Source organism: Ixodes scapularis, unplaced genomic scaffold, assembly GCF_016920785.2.
Source record: "Ixodes scapularis isolate PalLabHiFi unplaced genomic scaffold, ASM1692078v2 PGA_scaffold11__112_contigs__length_91849675, whole genome shotgun sequence".
Lineage (NCBI taxonomy): Eukaryota > Metazoa > Arthropoda > Arachnida > Ixodida > Ixodidae > Ixodes > Ixodes scapularis.
Genome location: NW_024609837.1, coordinates 39,561,152 through 39,581,969, shown reverse-complemented (window position 1 = coordinate 39,581,969; position 20,818 = coordinate 39,561,152). Strand labels below are relative to the sequence as shown.

The window sequence follows — 20,818 nt, the reverse complement described above, 5'->3', positions numbered from 1 at the left end:
CTTCCGGAGGTGTCAGCAACGCTAAGCCACGACACACCTAGTAATCACAATTTTGATTACTGCAGTCACTGATAGTTTGAGAAACAAGGGGAGAGGGGAGCCTAAAGCATTTGCTTGTCTCTCCGCAGTCAATAAGATTGAGGCATCTGGTGATAAGAACGCCGAAGGCCCAATCATGGAAGGAAAATTAACATAATGCGCCACATCCATGCTTCGGTAAGCGGGCAGTGAAAACACCAATGAGAAACTCACGCTAAACCTGCGTACTATCGTTGTCATTACATAATAAAAAGAATTCGTAACTAGCTCGGAACATTGGGGAACAATCGCGACATCTCTGTTTGTTTTAAAAAACGACAAAACAGGAACCGGCGCGAGCTTTTCTATCTCGTAATGAGCGCAGGTTGTTTTGTCTCCGCTTGTCTGGAACGCGAGAAGTGTTCATTTTCGCGCCGGTATGCAATTCCGTGTTACCCTTCTTTTGTTGAAGAAGTGCTTAGCAGCCCATTACCAACGCCGGGACGACAACCCGGACAGGAAACCATTCCAACCCGGCGGACCAAAAGCGCCGCTCAGATTGCTTCAGATAGTCTGTCTTTTGTCGTTGTCCTTTTTGTGGAAGAACTCTTTTATTGTTTTGCGAGATCTCTAGACCAGCATTTGAGTAAATTACGTGCCCTCCCCCACTCCTTTTTCCGGATAATCAGCGGACTAATCTCTCTGTATGAGAAATACAAACTTAACATAAATAATAGGAAAAAATAAATGAAGCGAGCAAAACACATTTTTTGATTATCATTCTTTGCACTTACGAAGACAATCATGCAGGTTCACTCGAAATAACATAAAACAAACGGCAAGACACAACTTAAGAAGAGCGCCACAGGTGCGCATCGGTTCCACTTCGTCACGAATGTGTGTTTTTTTATTTATCAATACTGTCAGCCTTCTCTCGAAGGCTATTACAGGAGAGGGAGAGATAAAAGGGAAAAACATACAATCTTAACGTTTAACAGAAATAAGGACACACAAAATACTATCACATTTTCAAATAACAACAATCAACCAAAATTTCTTTTAATTTGAAAACAGCTCTTACAAGGAAAGCTCAAAATGAGACGCGTCTGTTAAATTTATGACACACTCGGGAGACTATTCCATTCTTCAATTGTTTGCGCGAAAAAAGAGTATTTAAAGACGTCTATTCTACTACAATAAGGTTGGACCGTTTTCGTATGAATTAGTCTTCTTGATCGCTTATGCACTTCTTTCAGATACAATGCTGGGTCAATTTTTAATTGTCCGTTATAGAGGGAAAAAAACAACTTCAACCTTGCGATCTTCCGTCTAGTTTCTAGTGGCTGCAAGCCGCACTCATGCAACATTCTAGTTACAGAGTCTGTTCTTTTATACCCGGATAGAATAAAACGTACAGCAAACCTTTGAATCTTTTCTAATTTTTCTTTGTCAACTTTTTTGTTGGGACTCCATACCACACTGGCATACTCCAAAATAGGACGTACCATCGTTTTATAGGCAGTCAACATTGCGTCTCTAGTGGAATCTTTTAATTTCCGTCGTGTAAAACCAAGACTCCGATAGGCCGAAGAGCAAACATTTTCAATTTTATTTTTTTCCAAATAAATTACTCTTTTCTCTTATCTTCATCTAACAGCACCTAGACGAGAAGCCCGTAGTGCTGAATTAACCGCGTCACGTTCAAGCCCCGCTCAAACTGCCAACCCGCCCAACAAATAACGGCTCGCAGACAGCAGACAATTTTAGGGAATCGTTTCTGCACATCCGATATGGTACAATGGGCCCTCCGGTACAAACTGCGCATGCGCTACCGAAGAAGACTCGCACATGCGCAGTTCGCATCGGAGGGTCCATCGTACCACAATGGGTGTGGGAAAACGGTTCCCTGAGGCGCGTCCCTTCGTTGTCTGCCAGATTCGCCGTACAAACACCGTATGCATACCTGCTTGAAGTATCTCTATTTACGATGAAAACCTGCTCGCGACGTGCTTGAGGCGCGTATCCGTCGATAATTCGGTCATTGGTAATTCGGTGTTAGACGTACGAGCAGTGGGCACGGATTGGTCATAAGTGCCACGTCAGCGTTCGAACGACACTCGTGCCCAATCAGCGAGGACGCGAGTTCTATAGCCGACCGTTGACGCGGCAGTCGTGATCAATCCGCTCTTCGCGTTCGCCTCCTCTGGTGACGTTGAACACTAGGCACTACACGGCCTTTCTTATAAAGGTGGTGTTGCTTCATCCCGCATGGTTTTCGGAGCAATCTACGGAGGATTCTCTTCGTGTCTCCCTCTCGCATACCTCTCCTGTTTTCTCTTTTAGGTCTACTGATTCATTCCTCACCCTACTCTCTCTAAGGGCCGTTCACACAGGCGCGGTTTCTTAAGTTTTTTTTCTTTTTTTTACGTTACATTATGAACCCCCCGGGAGATCCAAGCTCCGAATGTCGCGTGTTAAGTTACTCCTCGAACGGATTGTGCCGCTTGATACGAATTATAGAAATCCCCGTGACTCAACAAAATCCTTACACACACCCAACTTGACAAATTAGTTATCTGCTCTGAACACTCCCAAAAAAGCGAACTTCAACTCCCCATCCATGTCTCTACACAAAGCCTCTATCGAACCCGGCTATTTCTCCCTAATATGTTCCCTTCTTTATCTTCACCGAGACCGTCAACTTGCTCAGCTATCGTCCACTCACCAAGGCAGATGGATTCTTTCACGGGCTCGCATCTCTCCCATGCCTATACCCCTCCACGTTCCTTCCGTCCCCGATCTCTCCAACCCCGCATCGCCCCCATTCCCGAAACATGTCCCCGATCTTACACCCGGGACGCAGGCAGGCCCAAACTGCCTCTCACTCCCCGCTTCTAGACACTCACACTGTAGCGTACACCGACGCCTCCGTACGCGAATTCCTCGGTGCTGCCGCTCACTTCATACACTCCCCTTTCCCTTCTAACAATCTTTACTCTACCAGCGGTCCATCCTGGACCCCCCTTCCCCCCCCCCCCCCCCCCCAGACAATGCCACTGATGAAATCCTCTCCACTGTGCATGCAGTCCACGAATTCACACACCTTCCCCCAACACAGCAATACACGAACTCATCTCTGTTACGTCACGGCGCGGTGGTGGCACGTCAAGCGCACTTCCGCTTTGGGGCTGTGGGCGGAAGCCGCCATGGGGCACGTGCATTCCTGTGTTACTTTGGAAGAAACCGGACAAAAACGTGTCTTCTCGTCAAGACGCCGCGACTGGGGCTGTACCAAAAGAGTCGGGAAAGGTTCGAAGGTCAGTTTTCATGAGTTTTGCGCCCATGCAATCGTCGTCCGACGGCGTCAAAACGCCGTTGGACCACGTATCTTGGGCGGGAAGCAATTTGTATCGAATCCACAGATACTTGTGGTCGTCAGATTTATTTGCTTCGTTCAACATAAACGCGGGAAAACCGTCAAGTTGCACGGACCACCTGCAGACTACGTTCAGTGCGTCATAACGTTCAAACGGCCGCCTCATCGTTCAAGCTGTCGTCAGCTCTCTCAAACGTTTCTGCTTGTCGTCTGCTCGTTCAAACGACAGCGGCCCGTAGACCAAACGCTGACCCGGTAATTGCGACAGGAAGCGCAGGCCTCAAAAGTCGTTTAAGTTTGAAGGTTGGTTCGGGTAAGTACGCTCGGTGTAAACAGAAGATAAAAGGAGATGTTGAATATTGTTACCAGTGGTCATCACCGACTTGCTATGCCTGATTCACTCGGTCCGATTCTGCTTGCGATTTTCAGTACCGACGTCAACATCTCAGCTACGGTTTAGGCTTTTGTAGCCCGAGCGACGTTATGACTGAAAATAGCGAGCAGAACCTCATCATGTGAATCAGGCTTTAGCGTCAATTCTACGGCGTTTACGCGGAATGAATCGCCGCATGTTACATTATTCACGTGGAGTTTTGCGGTGTAACGAGCCTCATTGACTTCGCTGATACCGCTCAAGTAGTGAGACATTGCCAGAAAGACGTAGAATCAGCAATTCAACGCTAAAATGAGCGGGGGGCTCGCACCAACGCCGAGAACATCCCATTCCAATGGTTTGTTTATGGGCGACGGCGAGCTTCTTGCCCACACCCCCATCGCGCATGCGCGGCGTCGGTGGCGTCCGCTAGGGGCGCTCCGATTTGTTTGTAAACATGAGTTTGTGTATACATTTTTCTTTTTCAAGCGGGCGTTCGGACGTTTCAAAAGCGCACCCTACCCTCGGATATATACTCTGACCTATATATGGCTCTTCTGAATCTGAAACCTCGTACGGTCACATTAAATTGGATCTCCGGACATTCGGGGATTGCTGGAAATGAGCTGTGTTGTCCGCTCGCCCGCGAGACTCTTGACCAGACCCAGCGATCCCTTGGTCCAGCCCATCTTTGTACGACGAGGGTCTCCTGATTAATAAATTCATCTTCGAGTCTTACCTTCAATTCAAGTGGGAGCTCACCGCTCTACCTGCTCCACACTCCCGTCACTCTATTTCCAAGGTCGACATCCTCCACGAAATTCAGAAAAACACGCTCATCACACCGCACAACTTTATTTTTATCATTTTCTCTCTGACCCCTCCTGCATGCCCCAATTGTCCTGAGCCAATCTCGCCCACAGTCTCTTCTATTATCCTGTCGCTATTCAATCTCCTTTCTATCCACCCTTTATCATCCTCAGTCCTCTCCTGGTATACCTTCTGACTTCTCCTCATGAAAAGAACTAGCTCGGCATGGTGCGGAAGGCGCACAACATCTTGAGCACTTAATTTATTTTCGATATTGAAGTGATTCTCATTCTTCCTGTCACTAGAAGTAAGCAGACGCGAGTGCCAATAACATAACGTAATGTAAGGAACTAGCGCTGTGCTCTTCGCGAATTAATTCGCAAAGGCACCTTCCCCCCCCCCCCCCCCCCTCCCCTTAGCCACTCCGTCGTATATCCCTTCGCCACTCTCTTTTACGTTTACGTGTTCATCCCTCACCGTACTCTCTCTTATTCTCATCCGGGGATTCAAGTCTCACGCAAGCGTCGCTGTATCGGTCCTTTAAGCGTGCACACGGTTCCTCCGCCGGCCCGATTTCACCGAAATCCCGAAGCAACTTCCTTCGGTTCCTTCCTTAATTTCCCCTCTTCTTTTTTTTTTTTTCAATAAGTTTTTGTTTCTTCTTACTTATTCCTTCCTTTACTTTGGCGTGCGCCTTCTTTCGAGCACCCGTCTCCTTCGTATTCGTCACTGTCAGCGCCACGAGGTGTCTGCTTCATTCCCGAAACAAAGGCGTGTGATAGGCAGGCCCACGCGAAGTAAGGCCGCCAAAGTCAGATATAACGGATGCTTTGCGGCGAACGTCAGATAAAGCAAAACGATGGCCCGCAGGATATGATACCTGGTTAGATAAGAATACGTTAAGCCGGAAACTTGGACAGGCTTGGAGGTCCTCTCGAATATAAAGGGTGTTTTTTTATTTTTTGTTTTCTGTTGTCGGTATGAACCCGTTGTTCCAACGCGTTCGAAGATTGAGTGGAGACAAAGTTAGCTGACTTTGTGTCTACCCTGTAATTAGTACCCTGCGCGGATAACAGTTTGATCCTCCGTATCCGATCCCCATCCATATATTTTGTATCCCCATCCAATCCGTATACGCATACCTTGCATCCGCATCCGAACCGCATCCGCAAAATTTGGAACCGCGCACGACCCTCAATCCGCGCATTCATTTTACATTATGAAATCCAGTATAAATAAATATTAAAAAAAAAAAAAAAAACGTTTGGAAGGTATTTTACGCCGTCTGCGTACCTTTCTACAAAAAACTCTTCGTGCCAGACTAGGTTGAAAGTCATTTTGTCGTATTCTGTTGATTGTATTTATGAAATAAGCGATCGTCCCTTCAGAGACATTTCTCATTGCTCGAACGATGATCGCAGTTAAGAGCGTGTTGGCAGTCCGTGTCACTTACACTCTGTCCAGAAAATACGCTAAAAAAACGGCAATTTATATCAGGGTGTTGAACCAGATCCAAACCGAACCGAACCGAAAACCGGAACCAAACCGGTATTTTTTCCGGAACTGAATTCGAACCGTTATATTGTCACGGGTGGTGAGTCGTGACCAATAAACAAGAAATAGAGAGAAATAAATAAACGTTCAATGTGGCGAACTTGTGCCAAAAATAAAGAAGGAAACAGAAGAAAGCAGAGCGTCGCGGGCGTCGAAGTCGGCGTGTCAGCAGAATCGAGCGCTAGGGCGAGACTGACTTGACAAGGTCGCGGGCGGCCTCTTATCTAGAGTGCGTCGCTATCTCGAAAATTCGGCGAAAGCGGCTCGAGCGTCGCGTGATCGGGCGAGAATGAACACGCACTTTCTAGAAAACAAAAGCAGGAATAAATGATAGAAGTTACGTGTGGTACATGAATAAACGAGAACTTTCTAGAGGTCCGTGACCGAGCGTTGCTTTCTCAGCCCTGGGCGCGGCATTATCCCCCCCTTTAAAAGTGCATCGTCCCGATGCAGCACAAAAACGGAAAACAAAAAAACAAAAGGACAGCAGAATTGCTAGCCGGAGTTCACAGTCCACAGTTCACTCGTCGACGAGAGTGGAGAGTCCTATCGTTCGTAATACGGCTTCAGCCGGACGACATGCACCACCTCGGGTCGCGGCTGACGTCTTGCAGATGGGCGCGTTCCGTCGGGTAGAACTTCGTAGTTCAGATCGCCGAGGCGTCGGATTATCTTGTAGGGCCCAAAGTAGCGCTTCAGAAGTTTTTCGCTGAGACCGCGACGACGAATCGGCGTCCACACCCAAACTCTGTCTCCGGGCTGGAAGTGGACGTCGCGGCGACGAAGATTATACCGGCGAGCGTCGACATGTTGCTGGTTTTGAATTCGTAGTCTGGCTAGCTGGCGGACCTCTTCTGCCCGTTGAGCAACCACCTGGGCGTCATCGCTCCCGTCGTCGACTGACTCGTGCGGCAACATAGAGTCTAGCATAGTCGCCACCGCCCGGCCATACACCAGCTGGAAGGGCGTCACTCCTGTGGTCTCTTGCACTGCTGTGTTGTAGGCGAACGTGACGTAGGGCAGCACTTCGTCCCAGGTCTTGTGCTCCACGTCGACGTACATAGAGACCATGTCGGCGATTGTTTTGTTGAGCCGCTCCGTCAACCCATTGGTCTGAGGACGTGATTGTCTTGTTCTGTGTCGGAGAGGCGTCTTCTGAGATCACGGTGATCGCGGCTGAGTCTTCAATTTCCTCGACGTAGCCCACAGCTGTACCCTTTGTAAGGTGCTGCGACTCTTGCCGGAAGTTGGTGACAAGGGCTACGGTGCGCCCGTCCTGGAGCTCTGTTACGCCTCTTGCAATGCCAATCCCTCGTCCGAGGAGAAGTTAAACGCTTCCTTCCAGCAGTGCTACACCGCAGGTGGCTCCTTCGGTCCCAACGGGCACAAAGACACTCGACAGCGGCGGCAGGTTTACGTGGCTGGCGAGGACTCGCACGGCAGCTAACGTCGGTTTGGTATTTTTCACCGATGGGACAGGCTTCCGAAGCGTCAGCTTGTTCTCCGCAAGGTCGATGATGGCGCCGTATTCACACAGGAAGTCCATTCCGAGAATGACGTCCCTCGAACAGTCTTGCAGAACGACGAACTTCACAGGGCATGTTTCGCCGTGAATCTCGACGCGAGCGGTGCACCTCCCGACTGGTGTAATCAGGTGTCCTCCGGCGGTTCTTATTTGTGGTCCATCCCACGGCGTCCTGACTTTTCGAAGGCGGCGAGAGAGCCTCCCACTCAAGACTGAGTAGTCTGCTCCGGTGTCCACGAGTGCCGATGAGTCGAGGCCGTCGATAACAACGTTTAGGTTGTTGGACACCGAAGCAGGAGCGTCGTTGTGATGCGTAGCGTCGCGAGAGTGGGAGCGCTCCGTCGTTCTTGGAGGCTCTTTACGTCGGTCGTCTTCGGCAACTCCACCTCCAGGGGTTGCCGCGCCTAGTTTCCCCGGCGAGGAGCGAGGGGCGACAGGCTTTCACGTCGGGGTCGGTGCATGGGCAAAGCTGGACGTCGGGGCGAAGGCGACCGGAACTCTCGGCGGGACGCAGGCTCGGGCGACTGAGGTCGTCGCAGGTACTCGTCGATCTCCGTAGGGCGTTCGCCATTACGGGGGCGTGGGTCGTTCGGGTGGAACCCCCGCAGCCCGAGTCGTCGGTATGGGCATTGGCGGTAGGTGTGGTTTGCTTCTCCGCAGTGGAAACACAGTGGGCGTCGGTCGGGCGTTCGCCACACGTCGGTCTTCTGAGGTGCGCGGGGCTCTTGGGCGGCGTACTGCACCTGGTCGTCGCGGCGGTGGTCGTGCTGCGGCGCAGGAGAACGACGTCGGAGCGGCGCAACATAGGCTGGAGGAGGAGGCGGTGGCCGTCGGGCCACTGCGGCGTAGGTCAGGGCGGGCTCTTCGGGTGGTGCTACGCAGGCAGGAGCCTCCGGTTGAATTGCCCGCTGGACTTCTTCACGCACCACTTCGGCGATCGACAGCTCAGCCGGCTGGTTGGCAGCAGGCAGTAGCTTCCGGAGCTCCTCCCGGACGATGTCGCGGACGATTTCCCGAAGGCCGTCGACACCGGTGGCGTTCAGGTCTAGTCGGCAAGATGCGGCGGTTCGAGGAGCAGGCACGCCGGCGAGTCGATGATAATGGCTTGCTCGGGTCGACAGCGCTCGCTCGATGTTGGTGGCTTCTGCCACAAAACCGTCGACGGTTGTCGGGGGATGGCGGACAAGGCCCCCAAAATTTCAGCCTTCACGCCACGCACAAGGACGCGAAGCTTCTTCTCTTCGGCTGCCTCCGGATCGGCTCGGGCGCATAGGCGCATGACATCTTCTACGAAGCTTGTCACGGTTTCGTTGGGGCCCTTCACCCTGGTTTGAAGAAGGTCCTCTGCTCGCTGCCGACGGTGGTGGTTGAGGAACGTTCGCTTCAACTCGGCGGCGCAGGACTCCCACGTAGTGAAGGACGCTTCGTGGTTTTCAAACCAATGCCTCGCTGTCCCTTCGAGTGCGAAGTAGAGATTGTGGAGGCATTGCTCAGTCGTCCATCCGTTGTGGCGGGCTACACGTTCATAGTGTTGCAGCCAGTCTTCAATGTCCTCGTGGACGTCTCCGTGGAACGGCGTTGGAGTCCTGGGTGCGACCGGCAGGTAACCGACGGCAGAAGCGGCCGGGGTCTGCGCCTGGTTGGCCATCGTTGGCTGCCTGGTCCTGGGTGGTAGAAGTCCGTATTCCGGGTTCAGCCCTTGGGTGCGGCGACTTGATCGAGTCTCGATCTGGTCTTCGTTGGGTCCTCGGGAGCTTGGATTCGGACTTGTACTGCGGGAACTCGGAGGGCTGCGCTGCACGAACATGCGGTACCCCGCACCTCCACCAGAATGTCACGGGTGGTGAGTCGTGACCAATAAACAAGAAATAAAGAGAAATAAATAAACGTTTAATGTGGCGAACTTGTGCCAAAAATAAAGAAGGAAACAGAAGAAAGCAGAGCGTCGCGGGCGTCGAAGTCGGCGTGTCAGCAGAATCGAGCGCTAGGGCGAGACTGACTTGACAAGGTCGCGGGCGGCCTCTTATCTAGAGTGCGTCGCTATCTCGAAGATTCGGCGAAAGCGGCTCGAGCGTCGCGTGATCGGGCGAGAATGAACACGCACTTTCTAGAAAACAAAAGCAGGAATAAATGATAGAAGTTACGTGCGGTACATGAATAAACGAGAACTTTCTAGAGGTCCGTGACCGAGCGTTGCTTTCTCAGCCCTGGGCGCGGCAATATTGTTATCGTGATGAACCCGAACCGGAACTGAACCGGAAAAAAAATAACGGTTACCGGCTCATGTTAAAACGGTTCGGCCACGCGCTGTTGACAATGAATGTGCTATCAATGCCATTTGTTTTTTGAGTGCCGTCAACTGACACACACCTCGCTTACATATTTTTCTTCTCCACTCAGTCTTAGGAATACAAACGCTGCATCCATGAATCTTGACAAACGCTGCATCCATGAATCTTGACATAGGAACCAGTATTGCGCTGGTCGCGGCTTGCACGGAAGAAAGAAAATTGGAAGGCTGTGCAAAAAAAAAAAAAGAAAAAAGTTGCGTCACGGGATTTCATTTTCCTACAATCTCGTAAATCCTAAATGCTGCTGTGTGCTCATTTCATAACACGTTTCTAGAACGCGCGAGTTCTTGAAGCTTGCTTCCATCGGAATGAGAAAAGAAAAGGCTGTGGAGTTTGATAATAATGCATCCGGTTTCGTATAGGCACTTAGAAGCTAACATATTTGTGAGACAGTGAACTCTTCTATTTTAATATTTATCCTATTACGTCCTTCTGGCGTTGCGTTCGGTGAAGTGTTTTTCATGTTCCGTATCTTGTTTAATGAAAACTTCTTTAAGGGTATAATTGGAGTTACCGAAGGCTAGTTCAAATAAAGAAAGCTGTATTTTCTCCCCACTGTTCCTTCAATTGCTTACACGCCGAGGTGGCGGGATAGTTAGCGAGTTCTACTTGTAAGTGGGTTTGTAAGGAGGTCGCAGATTTTACAGCTACTGCGTCGGACCCAATTAGATGAAGTCCGAATGCGTAAACGTCGATGAGGTAACCTTTGAGTGCACATAAAGAAACCATTCCTGGTAGAAATCGCTGAGCTTTACACTACGATGTGTGCCGTTTCGAATGTGCTGATTTCAGACGTTTTATTTGTAATTTATTTTAATGTTGCAATTTGTCATTTATAATTTCCGAACCGGTTCGCAAACCGGTTCAGCGCCCCGAACCGGTTCGCGGATCGAATTAATCGAACCGGAACTGAACCGGAACAAAATAAATTTACCTGAACCTGAACCGTAACCGAACCCGTATTTGTTTCGGTTCGACACACTGATTTATGTTTATTTTATCTTTTTCCTTTAAAACCTAATTGAAGCAGACGCATATTTAATGAACTTGAAAATTGACGAGGCACCGACTAATAACATTGTGTCATTTATTTAGGCCAACTAATAAAAAGCGGGCGAGGAAGGTGTACACCATTGGAAAAATCTGTCAGTATTCAATAATGATAACACCTCGTATCGGTTTCAGTTTTAAACACCAACCCTCAACTGCATTCTCCGAACCACGATACTCGAAAAAAAATTAGTGCCAACTGTCGAGAAAAAAAAAAAAAAAAAGCGTACACAGGCAACGTTTTGCTTGTCAAAGTTGCTGTGTAGAAGAAACAGAATGTCGTCAACATCAACGAATTCAGACGTGTTCGTCTCTCTTAAATGAATACCCGCTAATAAGAAGTCCCTTTCCGCGGGTGCACTTGATGCTGGGATGGCATGCATAAACTGCGGTACAAAAATGAGGTGCAGAAACTCGTGGTTGCGCACGTTTTATTATACCAGAGGATCAAATTCATCTACCTCAATATATACTTGTAGGCGAAGAAGCCACTTGAAGGCTTCTTCTACCTTCCTGTGGCTTTTACGTTTGAGTTTTCTCTGACCAAAGACCGTCTTCCGCTCTTTTCCTGCCAAACGAAAACACTCTTCCCGGGACTATTCATATTTCTCCTTTCTTTACTTTTTCTGGGTACATCATTTTTGGCGAGGTACAGCGTCCTAGAGCGATCTTAGGCGAGAATCAAATCTTTATTGACGTAGAGAACAATTTTCTCCCCGATCGGCACCTTTTATATAAGTGAGTAGTTTGCCCCCACAATACATTCGATGATGCAGCTCATAGTATCACTCACTTATTCACTCCACGCTCTACGGTCGAACACGCCTCAGCAAAAATGAATCCGGACCCGCGGATATCCGCATCCGATCCGCATCCGCAGCCCCTGGCGTCCGCATCCAATCCGCAATCCGCCAAATCTGATTTATTTTTATCCTCATCCGTCAGTTTGCCGCGGATATCCTCGGATAATCTGCGGATATGCGAAGCTCCACCTCTGATCATTCCTGTCAGAGCTCGGCGGTCTGCCGTCCCCGCGCGCTCTCGTCTTTCTTTCTCTTTCTTTTTCTCTCCTTCCATCTTTTCTCGTCTCTTTCCTGTCACTCTCTCGTCTCTCTCGTCCCTCCCGTCTTTCTCTTGCCTCTCTCTCTCTCCTTGTCTCTCTCTTTATCAGTTTTGGAGTGCAGCTCTTTGGCGCCCGTTTCCGGGTTGAGCGGCGTCGCCGCCAGCGTCGGCGTAACCGCGCGCGTTGCATCATGGGACGTTTTCCCGCTAAAGCTAGCGGCGAAATTTTCCCCGCTACGTTTAGCGGGAAAATGTTTTACTAAATTTAGCGGATAAAATTTCCCCCTAAATCTAGCAGGAAAAAGGAGGACGGGAGGCTAAAAGGATGATAACATACCCTCCTGTAACTACCCTCCCCTCCTCCCGCTCCTGAAGAGCTGCGCTCTAGTTTCGTATTACAGAGACTTGTAAACGTCTTTCATTTTTTTCACCGTATATTTATTCTAAATGTTGATAAATATTATGCGGCTCAAATTGACATAAACACCTGCCGTTTCTTTTTCTTTTTTTTCTTTTTTTTTTTGTTTCGTCTTTGTGTTCTCGTCAACTGAACTGCTGGTGTAGTGGAATTTGCTCGTGTGAGAAACCGGCTTAGCTGGCTAAATGTGTTCGAGACTGATCCGTACGGATGCGTAAGCACGTGACGCTGACGTCACGCTGTTTCAGTTGCGCCGTTGTCGACATGGCGCATGCGCAGACGCGTCACATGACGCGAACCTGGTTTCTGCGCACGCGCACTGCCCACGCCCAGTGTTGGCAGACGCCGTCTCGTTTCTAAACACAACCTGTTGGTCTATCTATAGAATGCGAAGAAGCGCCGGTGTCGCGTTCACGCTGTAATACCGGTTCAGACCTTTGTGCGTAATCGAACGCATTACATGACTCTTTTCGTTCCACCACGACGCGTCGCGCAGACCTCGGCTGCCATGGCAACCATCTCGTCGCAAGCGGACGCGAGCGGTCGTAAGACTGTCGGTCACACTGAAGCCGCAGTTAAGGCTGCGGTACCACGGCGGCCATCTTGAACAAAACATTAGTTGAACCACCAGGGCGGCGTTGGCTGTCCGTATGAGCAAATGCTGCAAAACCTGCGCGCCAATTTCGAAACCCTTTTTCCCGTCGCTTGCGACCTTGAGTTTCCTTCTCCACCCTTACGCCCCTCCTTTCACGTGTTCACCCTCTGGCGCGTCGCGCCCACGTTCATTGTTCGGAGGACAATGTACCGGATAATCCCCAACTTGAGGCCCCCTGCCAAAATTGTCCTGCTGCCAAGTGATTTGAGCGAGATGGGGTTTTGAAGCGGTATGAAAAAGTGGGACCGTCAATTTTGAACTATGCCCTTTCGATACTGCATAACTTGTGTACGGGGCTGGCCAAGGCACGGGCGCGAGGACGTAACTGTATACAATGCTTGGGTTGCAGGAGCACTCGCGCGTAGAAATGGTAGGACGCGCTTTCTGAAATCACACGCCTACATTCCGCAGCGTTGCAATCCTACGAGTAAAACAGAGTACATCTTCGGACAGTGCGTGAGTTGATGCCGGCCGTACGAAAGACACACCTCGCGCTTCCTGTCACTACTGCCTCTGCTTGCACGCGCTGCCGATTGGCGGTCCTTTCTTTATTTTGTTTCGTCGCTCTTTTGAAAATACTGAAACTAATATTTTCTCAGACCCTGCTCATCGTACCTCTGCACTACAGTTGTGTAAACACGTTGTGATGTAATTTGAGATATGGGACGGAGTGTCTACATTCTTATTTCGTGTGTAATGCCGGCATAATATTCCTTTGCTGCCAGAGGGTCAAAACAATGGTAGGGTCGGCAGCAAAAACTATTTCAATGACCGAATTATGATCAAACACCAGTAAGAACATAAAAAAGAAATCACATGGGGACAATAAAAATTTTGCTACAAGAGGATGGTGCGTGGGGCACAAACAATATTCGGAGTGACGTTGAGGGAACGCGACAAGCCAGATCTTTCCTGATGGCAGCCGTAAAAGTTGATCTGGTGCCTCGTTTTTATCGGCTTTGCACGGAAACTCGTAAACTACCGACTATCTTGTCAGTGGTGAACATAGTGAGCATGAACTGGATGATTTTTTTGTTGTTGTTTTTGTTTCTGTAGTTAAATGAGAGTATGGAAATATGAGACGTCCGCTGACGCTTGCGTCGGCTAACGGAACCTCAATCGCCGATCGCGGCCGATGTCATGGGCGTATACAAATACATCAAGTCGTCTGAGCGGGAGCAGTTGAAGCGCCGCACTTTTTTGGCCGGTCAGTAGAGACTCCGCGAATTCTGACTCGAGGCTACTCTGTGCGGAGGGAGCCGCTACTGAGCGCGACCAATCGGAAACCAAGGATGGCTGAAATTTCCTAATTGCCATGAGATTTGCAAATTCGTTCTTCCCGCCGTAGTAAATTCGTCCGAATCGCTATTCGATTTACTAATCGATTATTTGGATGAAAAGATATATTTCAAAATTCGTACGTGGCTCACCAAATGGCAATAAAATTGGTATAGGATTTCAAACCTATATAGTGTCGCCCTAATTTACAAACTTGTTTCACTTGAAATTAGTGTTCACGCGCAAGCGAGCTGGTGGAAGCCTATACTAAAAACGCCAGAAACAAGAGATACAAAAAATAAATAAATAAGAGCGGGATAAGCGCAACACAGTCTCAAATCACAGCTGAAAATGGTTACTTGGTAAGTGTAAATGTCCAGACATTGTATTAGTAAAATGTATATATATATATATAAAGTAAAAAATGCGTACTGTCGGAGTTATTAATTCGAAGTTTATTCCGACGTTTCGAGCGGGGACCGTTCTTCATTAGGTGATGAAGGGTGGTCCCCGCTCGAAACGTCGTAGTAAACTTCGAATTAGTAACTCTGACAGTACGCATTTTTGCCTTTGTATATATATATATATATATATATATATATATATATATATATATATATATATATATATATAGAGAGAGAGAGAGAGAGAGAGAGAGAGATAGGTAGATAGATATTTTTCACTATTTGCTGACGGCCGAAACTAACTATGCAACACAACAAGTAAAACCACAGAGCTGCCCCGCCTCATATCACCCTCAGTTGGAGCTCGACTGACACATTGCGCCGATCAAGCATCACCAACAGCTCAACACCTAAACGCCACGGCGTTCACTATCTTTGTTTGGGTGATTCCACCCACTAATATAACAACTCATACAATGCGCCGTGATAAAGTGCTTTTTGTCTTTGTGTATGTGTTTTCGCGACATCTAACCTCTGTTTGCGCTCTGACTAAGAACGAAACCATGTATACTAAAACATCGATAGTGGTCTCTATTTTTAGCGACGCTCGCACACGTCTTGCCTTTGACGCAGTGGCATTCTCATCTCCCATACACGGACATTTGGGCAAAATAGGTTGGTCGGCCTTCACTCATTAGCTGCGGAACGTTTTGACCGTGACGTATGTATAATTCAAAGAAGCACCGACAGGCGGGTGCCCCTTTGAAAACAAATCATGTTCGCGTAGAGATATTTAGCGGCTATAGTATAGTCCGTGGGTATTTATTTCTAGGCCAACTCGTCGGCGTCAGTCGGTACAGGCGCTGGAGGCGTGATGAAAATGCTGGCAGATGTCGGCTTGACGAGCCCCACACTCTCCCCTTACAGCAGATGGCAAATAAACCAACAACAATATTTGTCGACGGGCAATTGATTGAAGAGGCCAATCGGTAGTAGGATGACTCGACAAAGGGTAATTCATCAAAAATTCCAACTCGTTGACAATTGTTTGTGAGGCCATTCAGTTTCCACATTGCACTCATCTTCTGTATTAGAACACATACACATGTTAGACATTTTAATATAAGCAAGTTTCGGGCACCGGATATTTTTTTGAAAAGCTGTTTCACCGAATTTCGCATCTCCCGGTTCGTCGAATTTTGATATGAAATCATAATATAATTATTATACTGGTCACTTCTTCAATTAGAAATGGTTACAGATAATTATAAAATAAAAGTAGGCTTTCGCAAAAATTATGTCGATTATAGGCTATGCCAACGTAGCCGAACAGTAAAAAAAAAATGTTATGAGGGTGTTTTTGTTAGGGTTCAAAAAAGACAAAGGCGATTCTTCAAATGAGCACTGGTCACACAGGCCGACTGGTAACATAATTAAAATAAAAGCACCGACTTCACAGAACAGGAAAAAACAATTTCACTAGACGTTTCGCCTCCATGAATAAACGCCTCCATGAATCATGAATAACCAACTCGCCCAAGCTGAAGTTCTGACCAGTTTCGCCTCCCTTGCGGGAGGCATCTTCAGTAGTCACACAACAATGCCTGTGTAAGCTTCGTGGAGAGGGCCGCGTTTTTTGTTACACACGGATGTGTGTGTCCCTGCGAACAAACCACGATTCTAGGATTTTCGGGACCCCCATCTGTCCTCCCTCGCCAAGGTCGTCGCGGCCGGGAAGTCAAAATAATGCCCTATTGTCCACACATAGTACACCAGTTCAGACTTCAGTCGGGTCGCGTGGGATGCGCACGTGACGTCACGCTTGTGTTTACAAAGCAAATGAAAAGTTCAACCTCAAGTCAACGCTATTTATCAAATATGTCCGTACTTCGTGGAGAGGGCCGCGGTTTTTCTTACACACGGATGTGTCTCTGAGAACAAACACGATTTTAGGAGATTTTCGGGACCCCCATTTTTGTCATAGGGTGACTCGTTTATCGGACTGTTCGTCGCAGCGAGAGTACAGGGAAGGATAATAATTCATACCCTATATCGTGCAGAAGAGAAGAATATAAAAAAAAAAAGAAAACGAAGCGAAAATTTCGATTTCCTTTCTTGTGGACAGGGCATTGTAGGTGAACGTGGCTTCCTTGTTTGATTCGCCAAAGTAGCAACAAAGCGACATTTTACGATCGAGCGAGCACCGTCGGAAACACTGCCCAAAATAATTTTATAGGGAGTTTCACGGCTTTCCACTGCGACATAAGCACGTGGATAGAAAAACAAATATTGACAACAATAATTGTCGAATATTTTTGGCACGCTCACACCTGGTTTTTCTTCATAATTTGGTGACTCATATGTTGATTTTGTTTGCGGAACCGTACTTTTGACCGGCAATTTTATTGCGTACGCGAAGCTTTTGCGTGCGATCCACTACAGTTAATTATTTTGGGGTGTCCAAGTTGAAGCGGTGCGTGTTATTTTTCGATCTCTCTCCGAATGATACAAAGTTTCACGTTTTCACCCTGTGAGTGAAGTGAGTTGGTCAGTGCCAGCATCGAAGGCTAACTTCGAACGCATCGCGGACAAAGATATATATGCTCTTATCACTGTAGCAAAATAACGTGGCAGTATTTGTGCTCTTGTTATGATCGTGTACCATTGTAGTCGACGTCATCCCAGCACGGCGTATCGTTTTTGTATTCGGTTCAGCCCTGCAAACCACACTTAGGAAAAAAAAGGAAGTTTGCACCTTGTTTGTTCAATTTTTTGTTATACTGCAGAAACATATTGCGCCCCGTGTTTTTGAAGGCACGGTAGACGGTGGTGACGGTGAGGTGACCGACCCCCATGTCAGCCGGCGTCTCGCTCGACCTCCTCGGAGGACAGGTCGTTTTTACTGGTGACTGGTGCATACGTGGAGCAACTCCGCGCGCATTGCGTTCTTCATCTCAGAGAACGCAATACATGACTCAGCTCTATCTCGTCATCGCTCCAAAATGACAAGTGGAATTCGCAACTGTAGTCGGTGACAGGTCAAGAACGAAGTGGGAGCTCCTCCCACCCTGTTCCACTTCAGCGGAGCGAACGGGGGAGAGGAGGTCGCCCCCTCTCCAGCGTTCACAAATGGCAAATATTAGTTTATTAGGCCACTAACTGTCAATTTACGCTCGTTCCTTTACGTCCGCCGCAGCCGATAATGTTATCCCCGGGAATACCAAAAGTATAATTTCTTTCAGTAAAAAAAAAAAAACAAAACAAAACAGAATAATAAAACGCCCGGTATATCACAGCTTTGACAACGCTTCACGTGTGTGAGGTTCGATGACCGACAGAGAACCACCGCTGGCCGTGCTCCCGAAGCGGGGAAGTGCAATTTATGGAGACCGATCATATTATCAGAAAGGTGCAGACTAGGGAGCCTTCATGTGCGCGAAGCGCACATGGAGGCACTCTAAGGCAGACAATCCAGGAAAAGTATTCTTACAACTATGAGGTTCCAGTTGTACTTACACATGCATTATCGTCAAATTTGACGGAGTTCCTTCCAACACTAAAGAGTTGTCAAGAGTGAAGATTATAAAGGAGAATATCAGCAGGAATCTATTGTCTGTTTACTGAAAACAAAACAAGCATCAGAAAAACGCATTTAGGCGGCCGGGGAGGCCAGAAGCACGGACTGCGCGCACCCAGCGTGGAACCAGCGAATGAGAGGGCACTCCTAGCAATCTGTTTTCAGAGCCACGGTATGCCGGGCTGCCGGCCAAATGTCCACTTTAATTCTATTATGGCTTTCGAAACGTAAATACACGCTCGAGAATTTTCAACAATATCACGCGAGCGCCGACCGGCCTGTAGATCAGCGCATCGTCACGGCGCGAAGTAGCGATATCAATGACAGTACGCGCGTGCGCAGAAGAAACGCGCCGAAGTCGGCGTCGGCTGCTAAGCTGTTTCCCCAATCACGACCCACCCCTGGCGCGACGCCCACCGCTTGCTCCACCCCATAAGCAGGGGACCTAGTAATCAAAGCGACACACACGGTACGCAAACACGAACAGCAGCCAGTAGGAAGGACACCGACACGAGCTTAGTCAGCGAACGAAAATACAGACACAAACTTCACTCTAGGCAAACAGAGCAGGGGTAGTTACAAGGATGAGATGCGTGCGCAGACGGAGGTAAGCAGTGCACAATAAATACGCGAAAACTCGAAGCAACCGAAGAACTACGCAGCAAACACGTACGTGCACACGCACCAGAAGCACGTGCGTCACGCTGCGTATCTACGCAGAACTGGCGATTTTGGCATTTCGGCAATTTGAAACTTCGATATCGATTCCGTGAACAATTTATTCAGCAAACTGAACCGGTGGAGCCTCGCATAAAAAAAAAATCGTTTAACAATATGAAAGCGACTGAAATTCTTCCTAAAAGCTATATTAGCAGAAAGTACCGTGTTATAAAGGACCTCACGAGTTTCGACCAAGTTTTCCAGCACGTTATTTTGCAAGAAACGGAAGAAGCCAAGTGTACAACCAGTTTCCAAAGCTGGCAACCACAGCTGGAATCAGCGCCATCCTCGGCAGTTTCCTGAACCTGGCGTAGTCACATTTCAGCCACCGCCACATAGAGGGCGCAACCAGACATCCAATTTGTGTTTTCTGTGTGTTTTATGATTCTTTTTAATAAATAGGCTCGATTAGTGAAAATGTGGGCTAATAATCAGGACCTGGAACAGTAATCTCCATTTAATACTAAAAATATCGGCCTAAATGTCTGCCAAAAGGGGTCAAAATACTCGTTTTTGACTATCAACAAATACGTGATTTCACCTATATTCAAACTTTTTTTATGGAAAATCAAAAGTGAAATTTAGAAAAAGGGCCTCGCTTTGCAAAGCAGAATATGTTTTTCTTTGCGGGCCTACAATTTTATTCATGTGTGCCAATCCCTAAGCGCTGTACCACTGTACTACCAAATGAAGTTTGCCAAAATTAACGGTTTTTGTCACTTTTCACGTGAGCATTCCGAAAAAAGTTTAAGCCATATTACAATGAAATTTAGCGTAACTCTTTCGACCATAATTACAAACTGATTTAAAAAGTTTCAAATAAAATGACCGAGTAGGCGCCCAAAACTTCGCGACTGAAGTGCTTCCGCAAAGTCAATTTTTCTAAAGTAAATATCTGTCAAAATAAAATAAAAAACGAAAAAAGGGCCTCCGTTGACAATGAACACACTCTTCTTCTATAACATTCTAAAATTAGAAAAAAATTGCTCCAATAGTGCACCCTGTACCACTGTACTACGAAACCATGTTTTGCCGAAAAGGTCAATGTTCGCGGGTGCCCTCTGAATTAGCTTTTTGCACTAGGAAAACAAATCCTGCATCAGATAAAAGATAATGTTGTACACTACAAGATGATATATAACACATAATTTTAGCAAGCTTGAACACGCCACGATCGCATTTCGAAAACGTGCTGAAAGCGTCATATGTCATGGCCGCCGTGGGACCGCAGCCTTAAGCGCGAAACACATGTACGACGAAACCGTCCGATCCGACGTCCGACCGCGCAATACGACGGTCGGAGGCGAGGGTTTTCAACGCTCTCCGAGGCTACGAAAACCCTCTCCACCCAAGGTCATTGCGGCAGTCCGCACGTCGGATCGGACGGTTTCGTCGTACTTGTGTTTCGCGCTTTAACACTCATCGATGCATGAGGGGTGTAAATATGAGGATTGAGGAGCATGCATGAAGAGGGTTGTATGAGGATTGAGGAGTACGTTTGATGAGCGAGGAGATGACGAGGGATCCGTTAACACCGGGCCCTCATCACCCGCAACGTCATCCCGCCACCCTCGCCCGTAAGCTCCATTCCAACGTCGTCTGGACATCTCTGTCATATGTATACAATATCACGCCACGTCATCAATG

General features: G+C 48.0%; 1 pseudogene; it reads right to left on the bottom strand.

The window, feature by feature from the left end:
• Nucleotides 1-1,077: 1,077 nt before the first annotated feature.
• LOC121835054 lies at nucleotides 1,078-2,784 on the bottom strand (annotated as a pseudogene).
• Nucleotides 2,785-20,818: the final 18,034 nt, after the last annotated feature.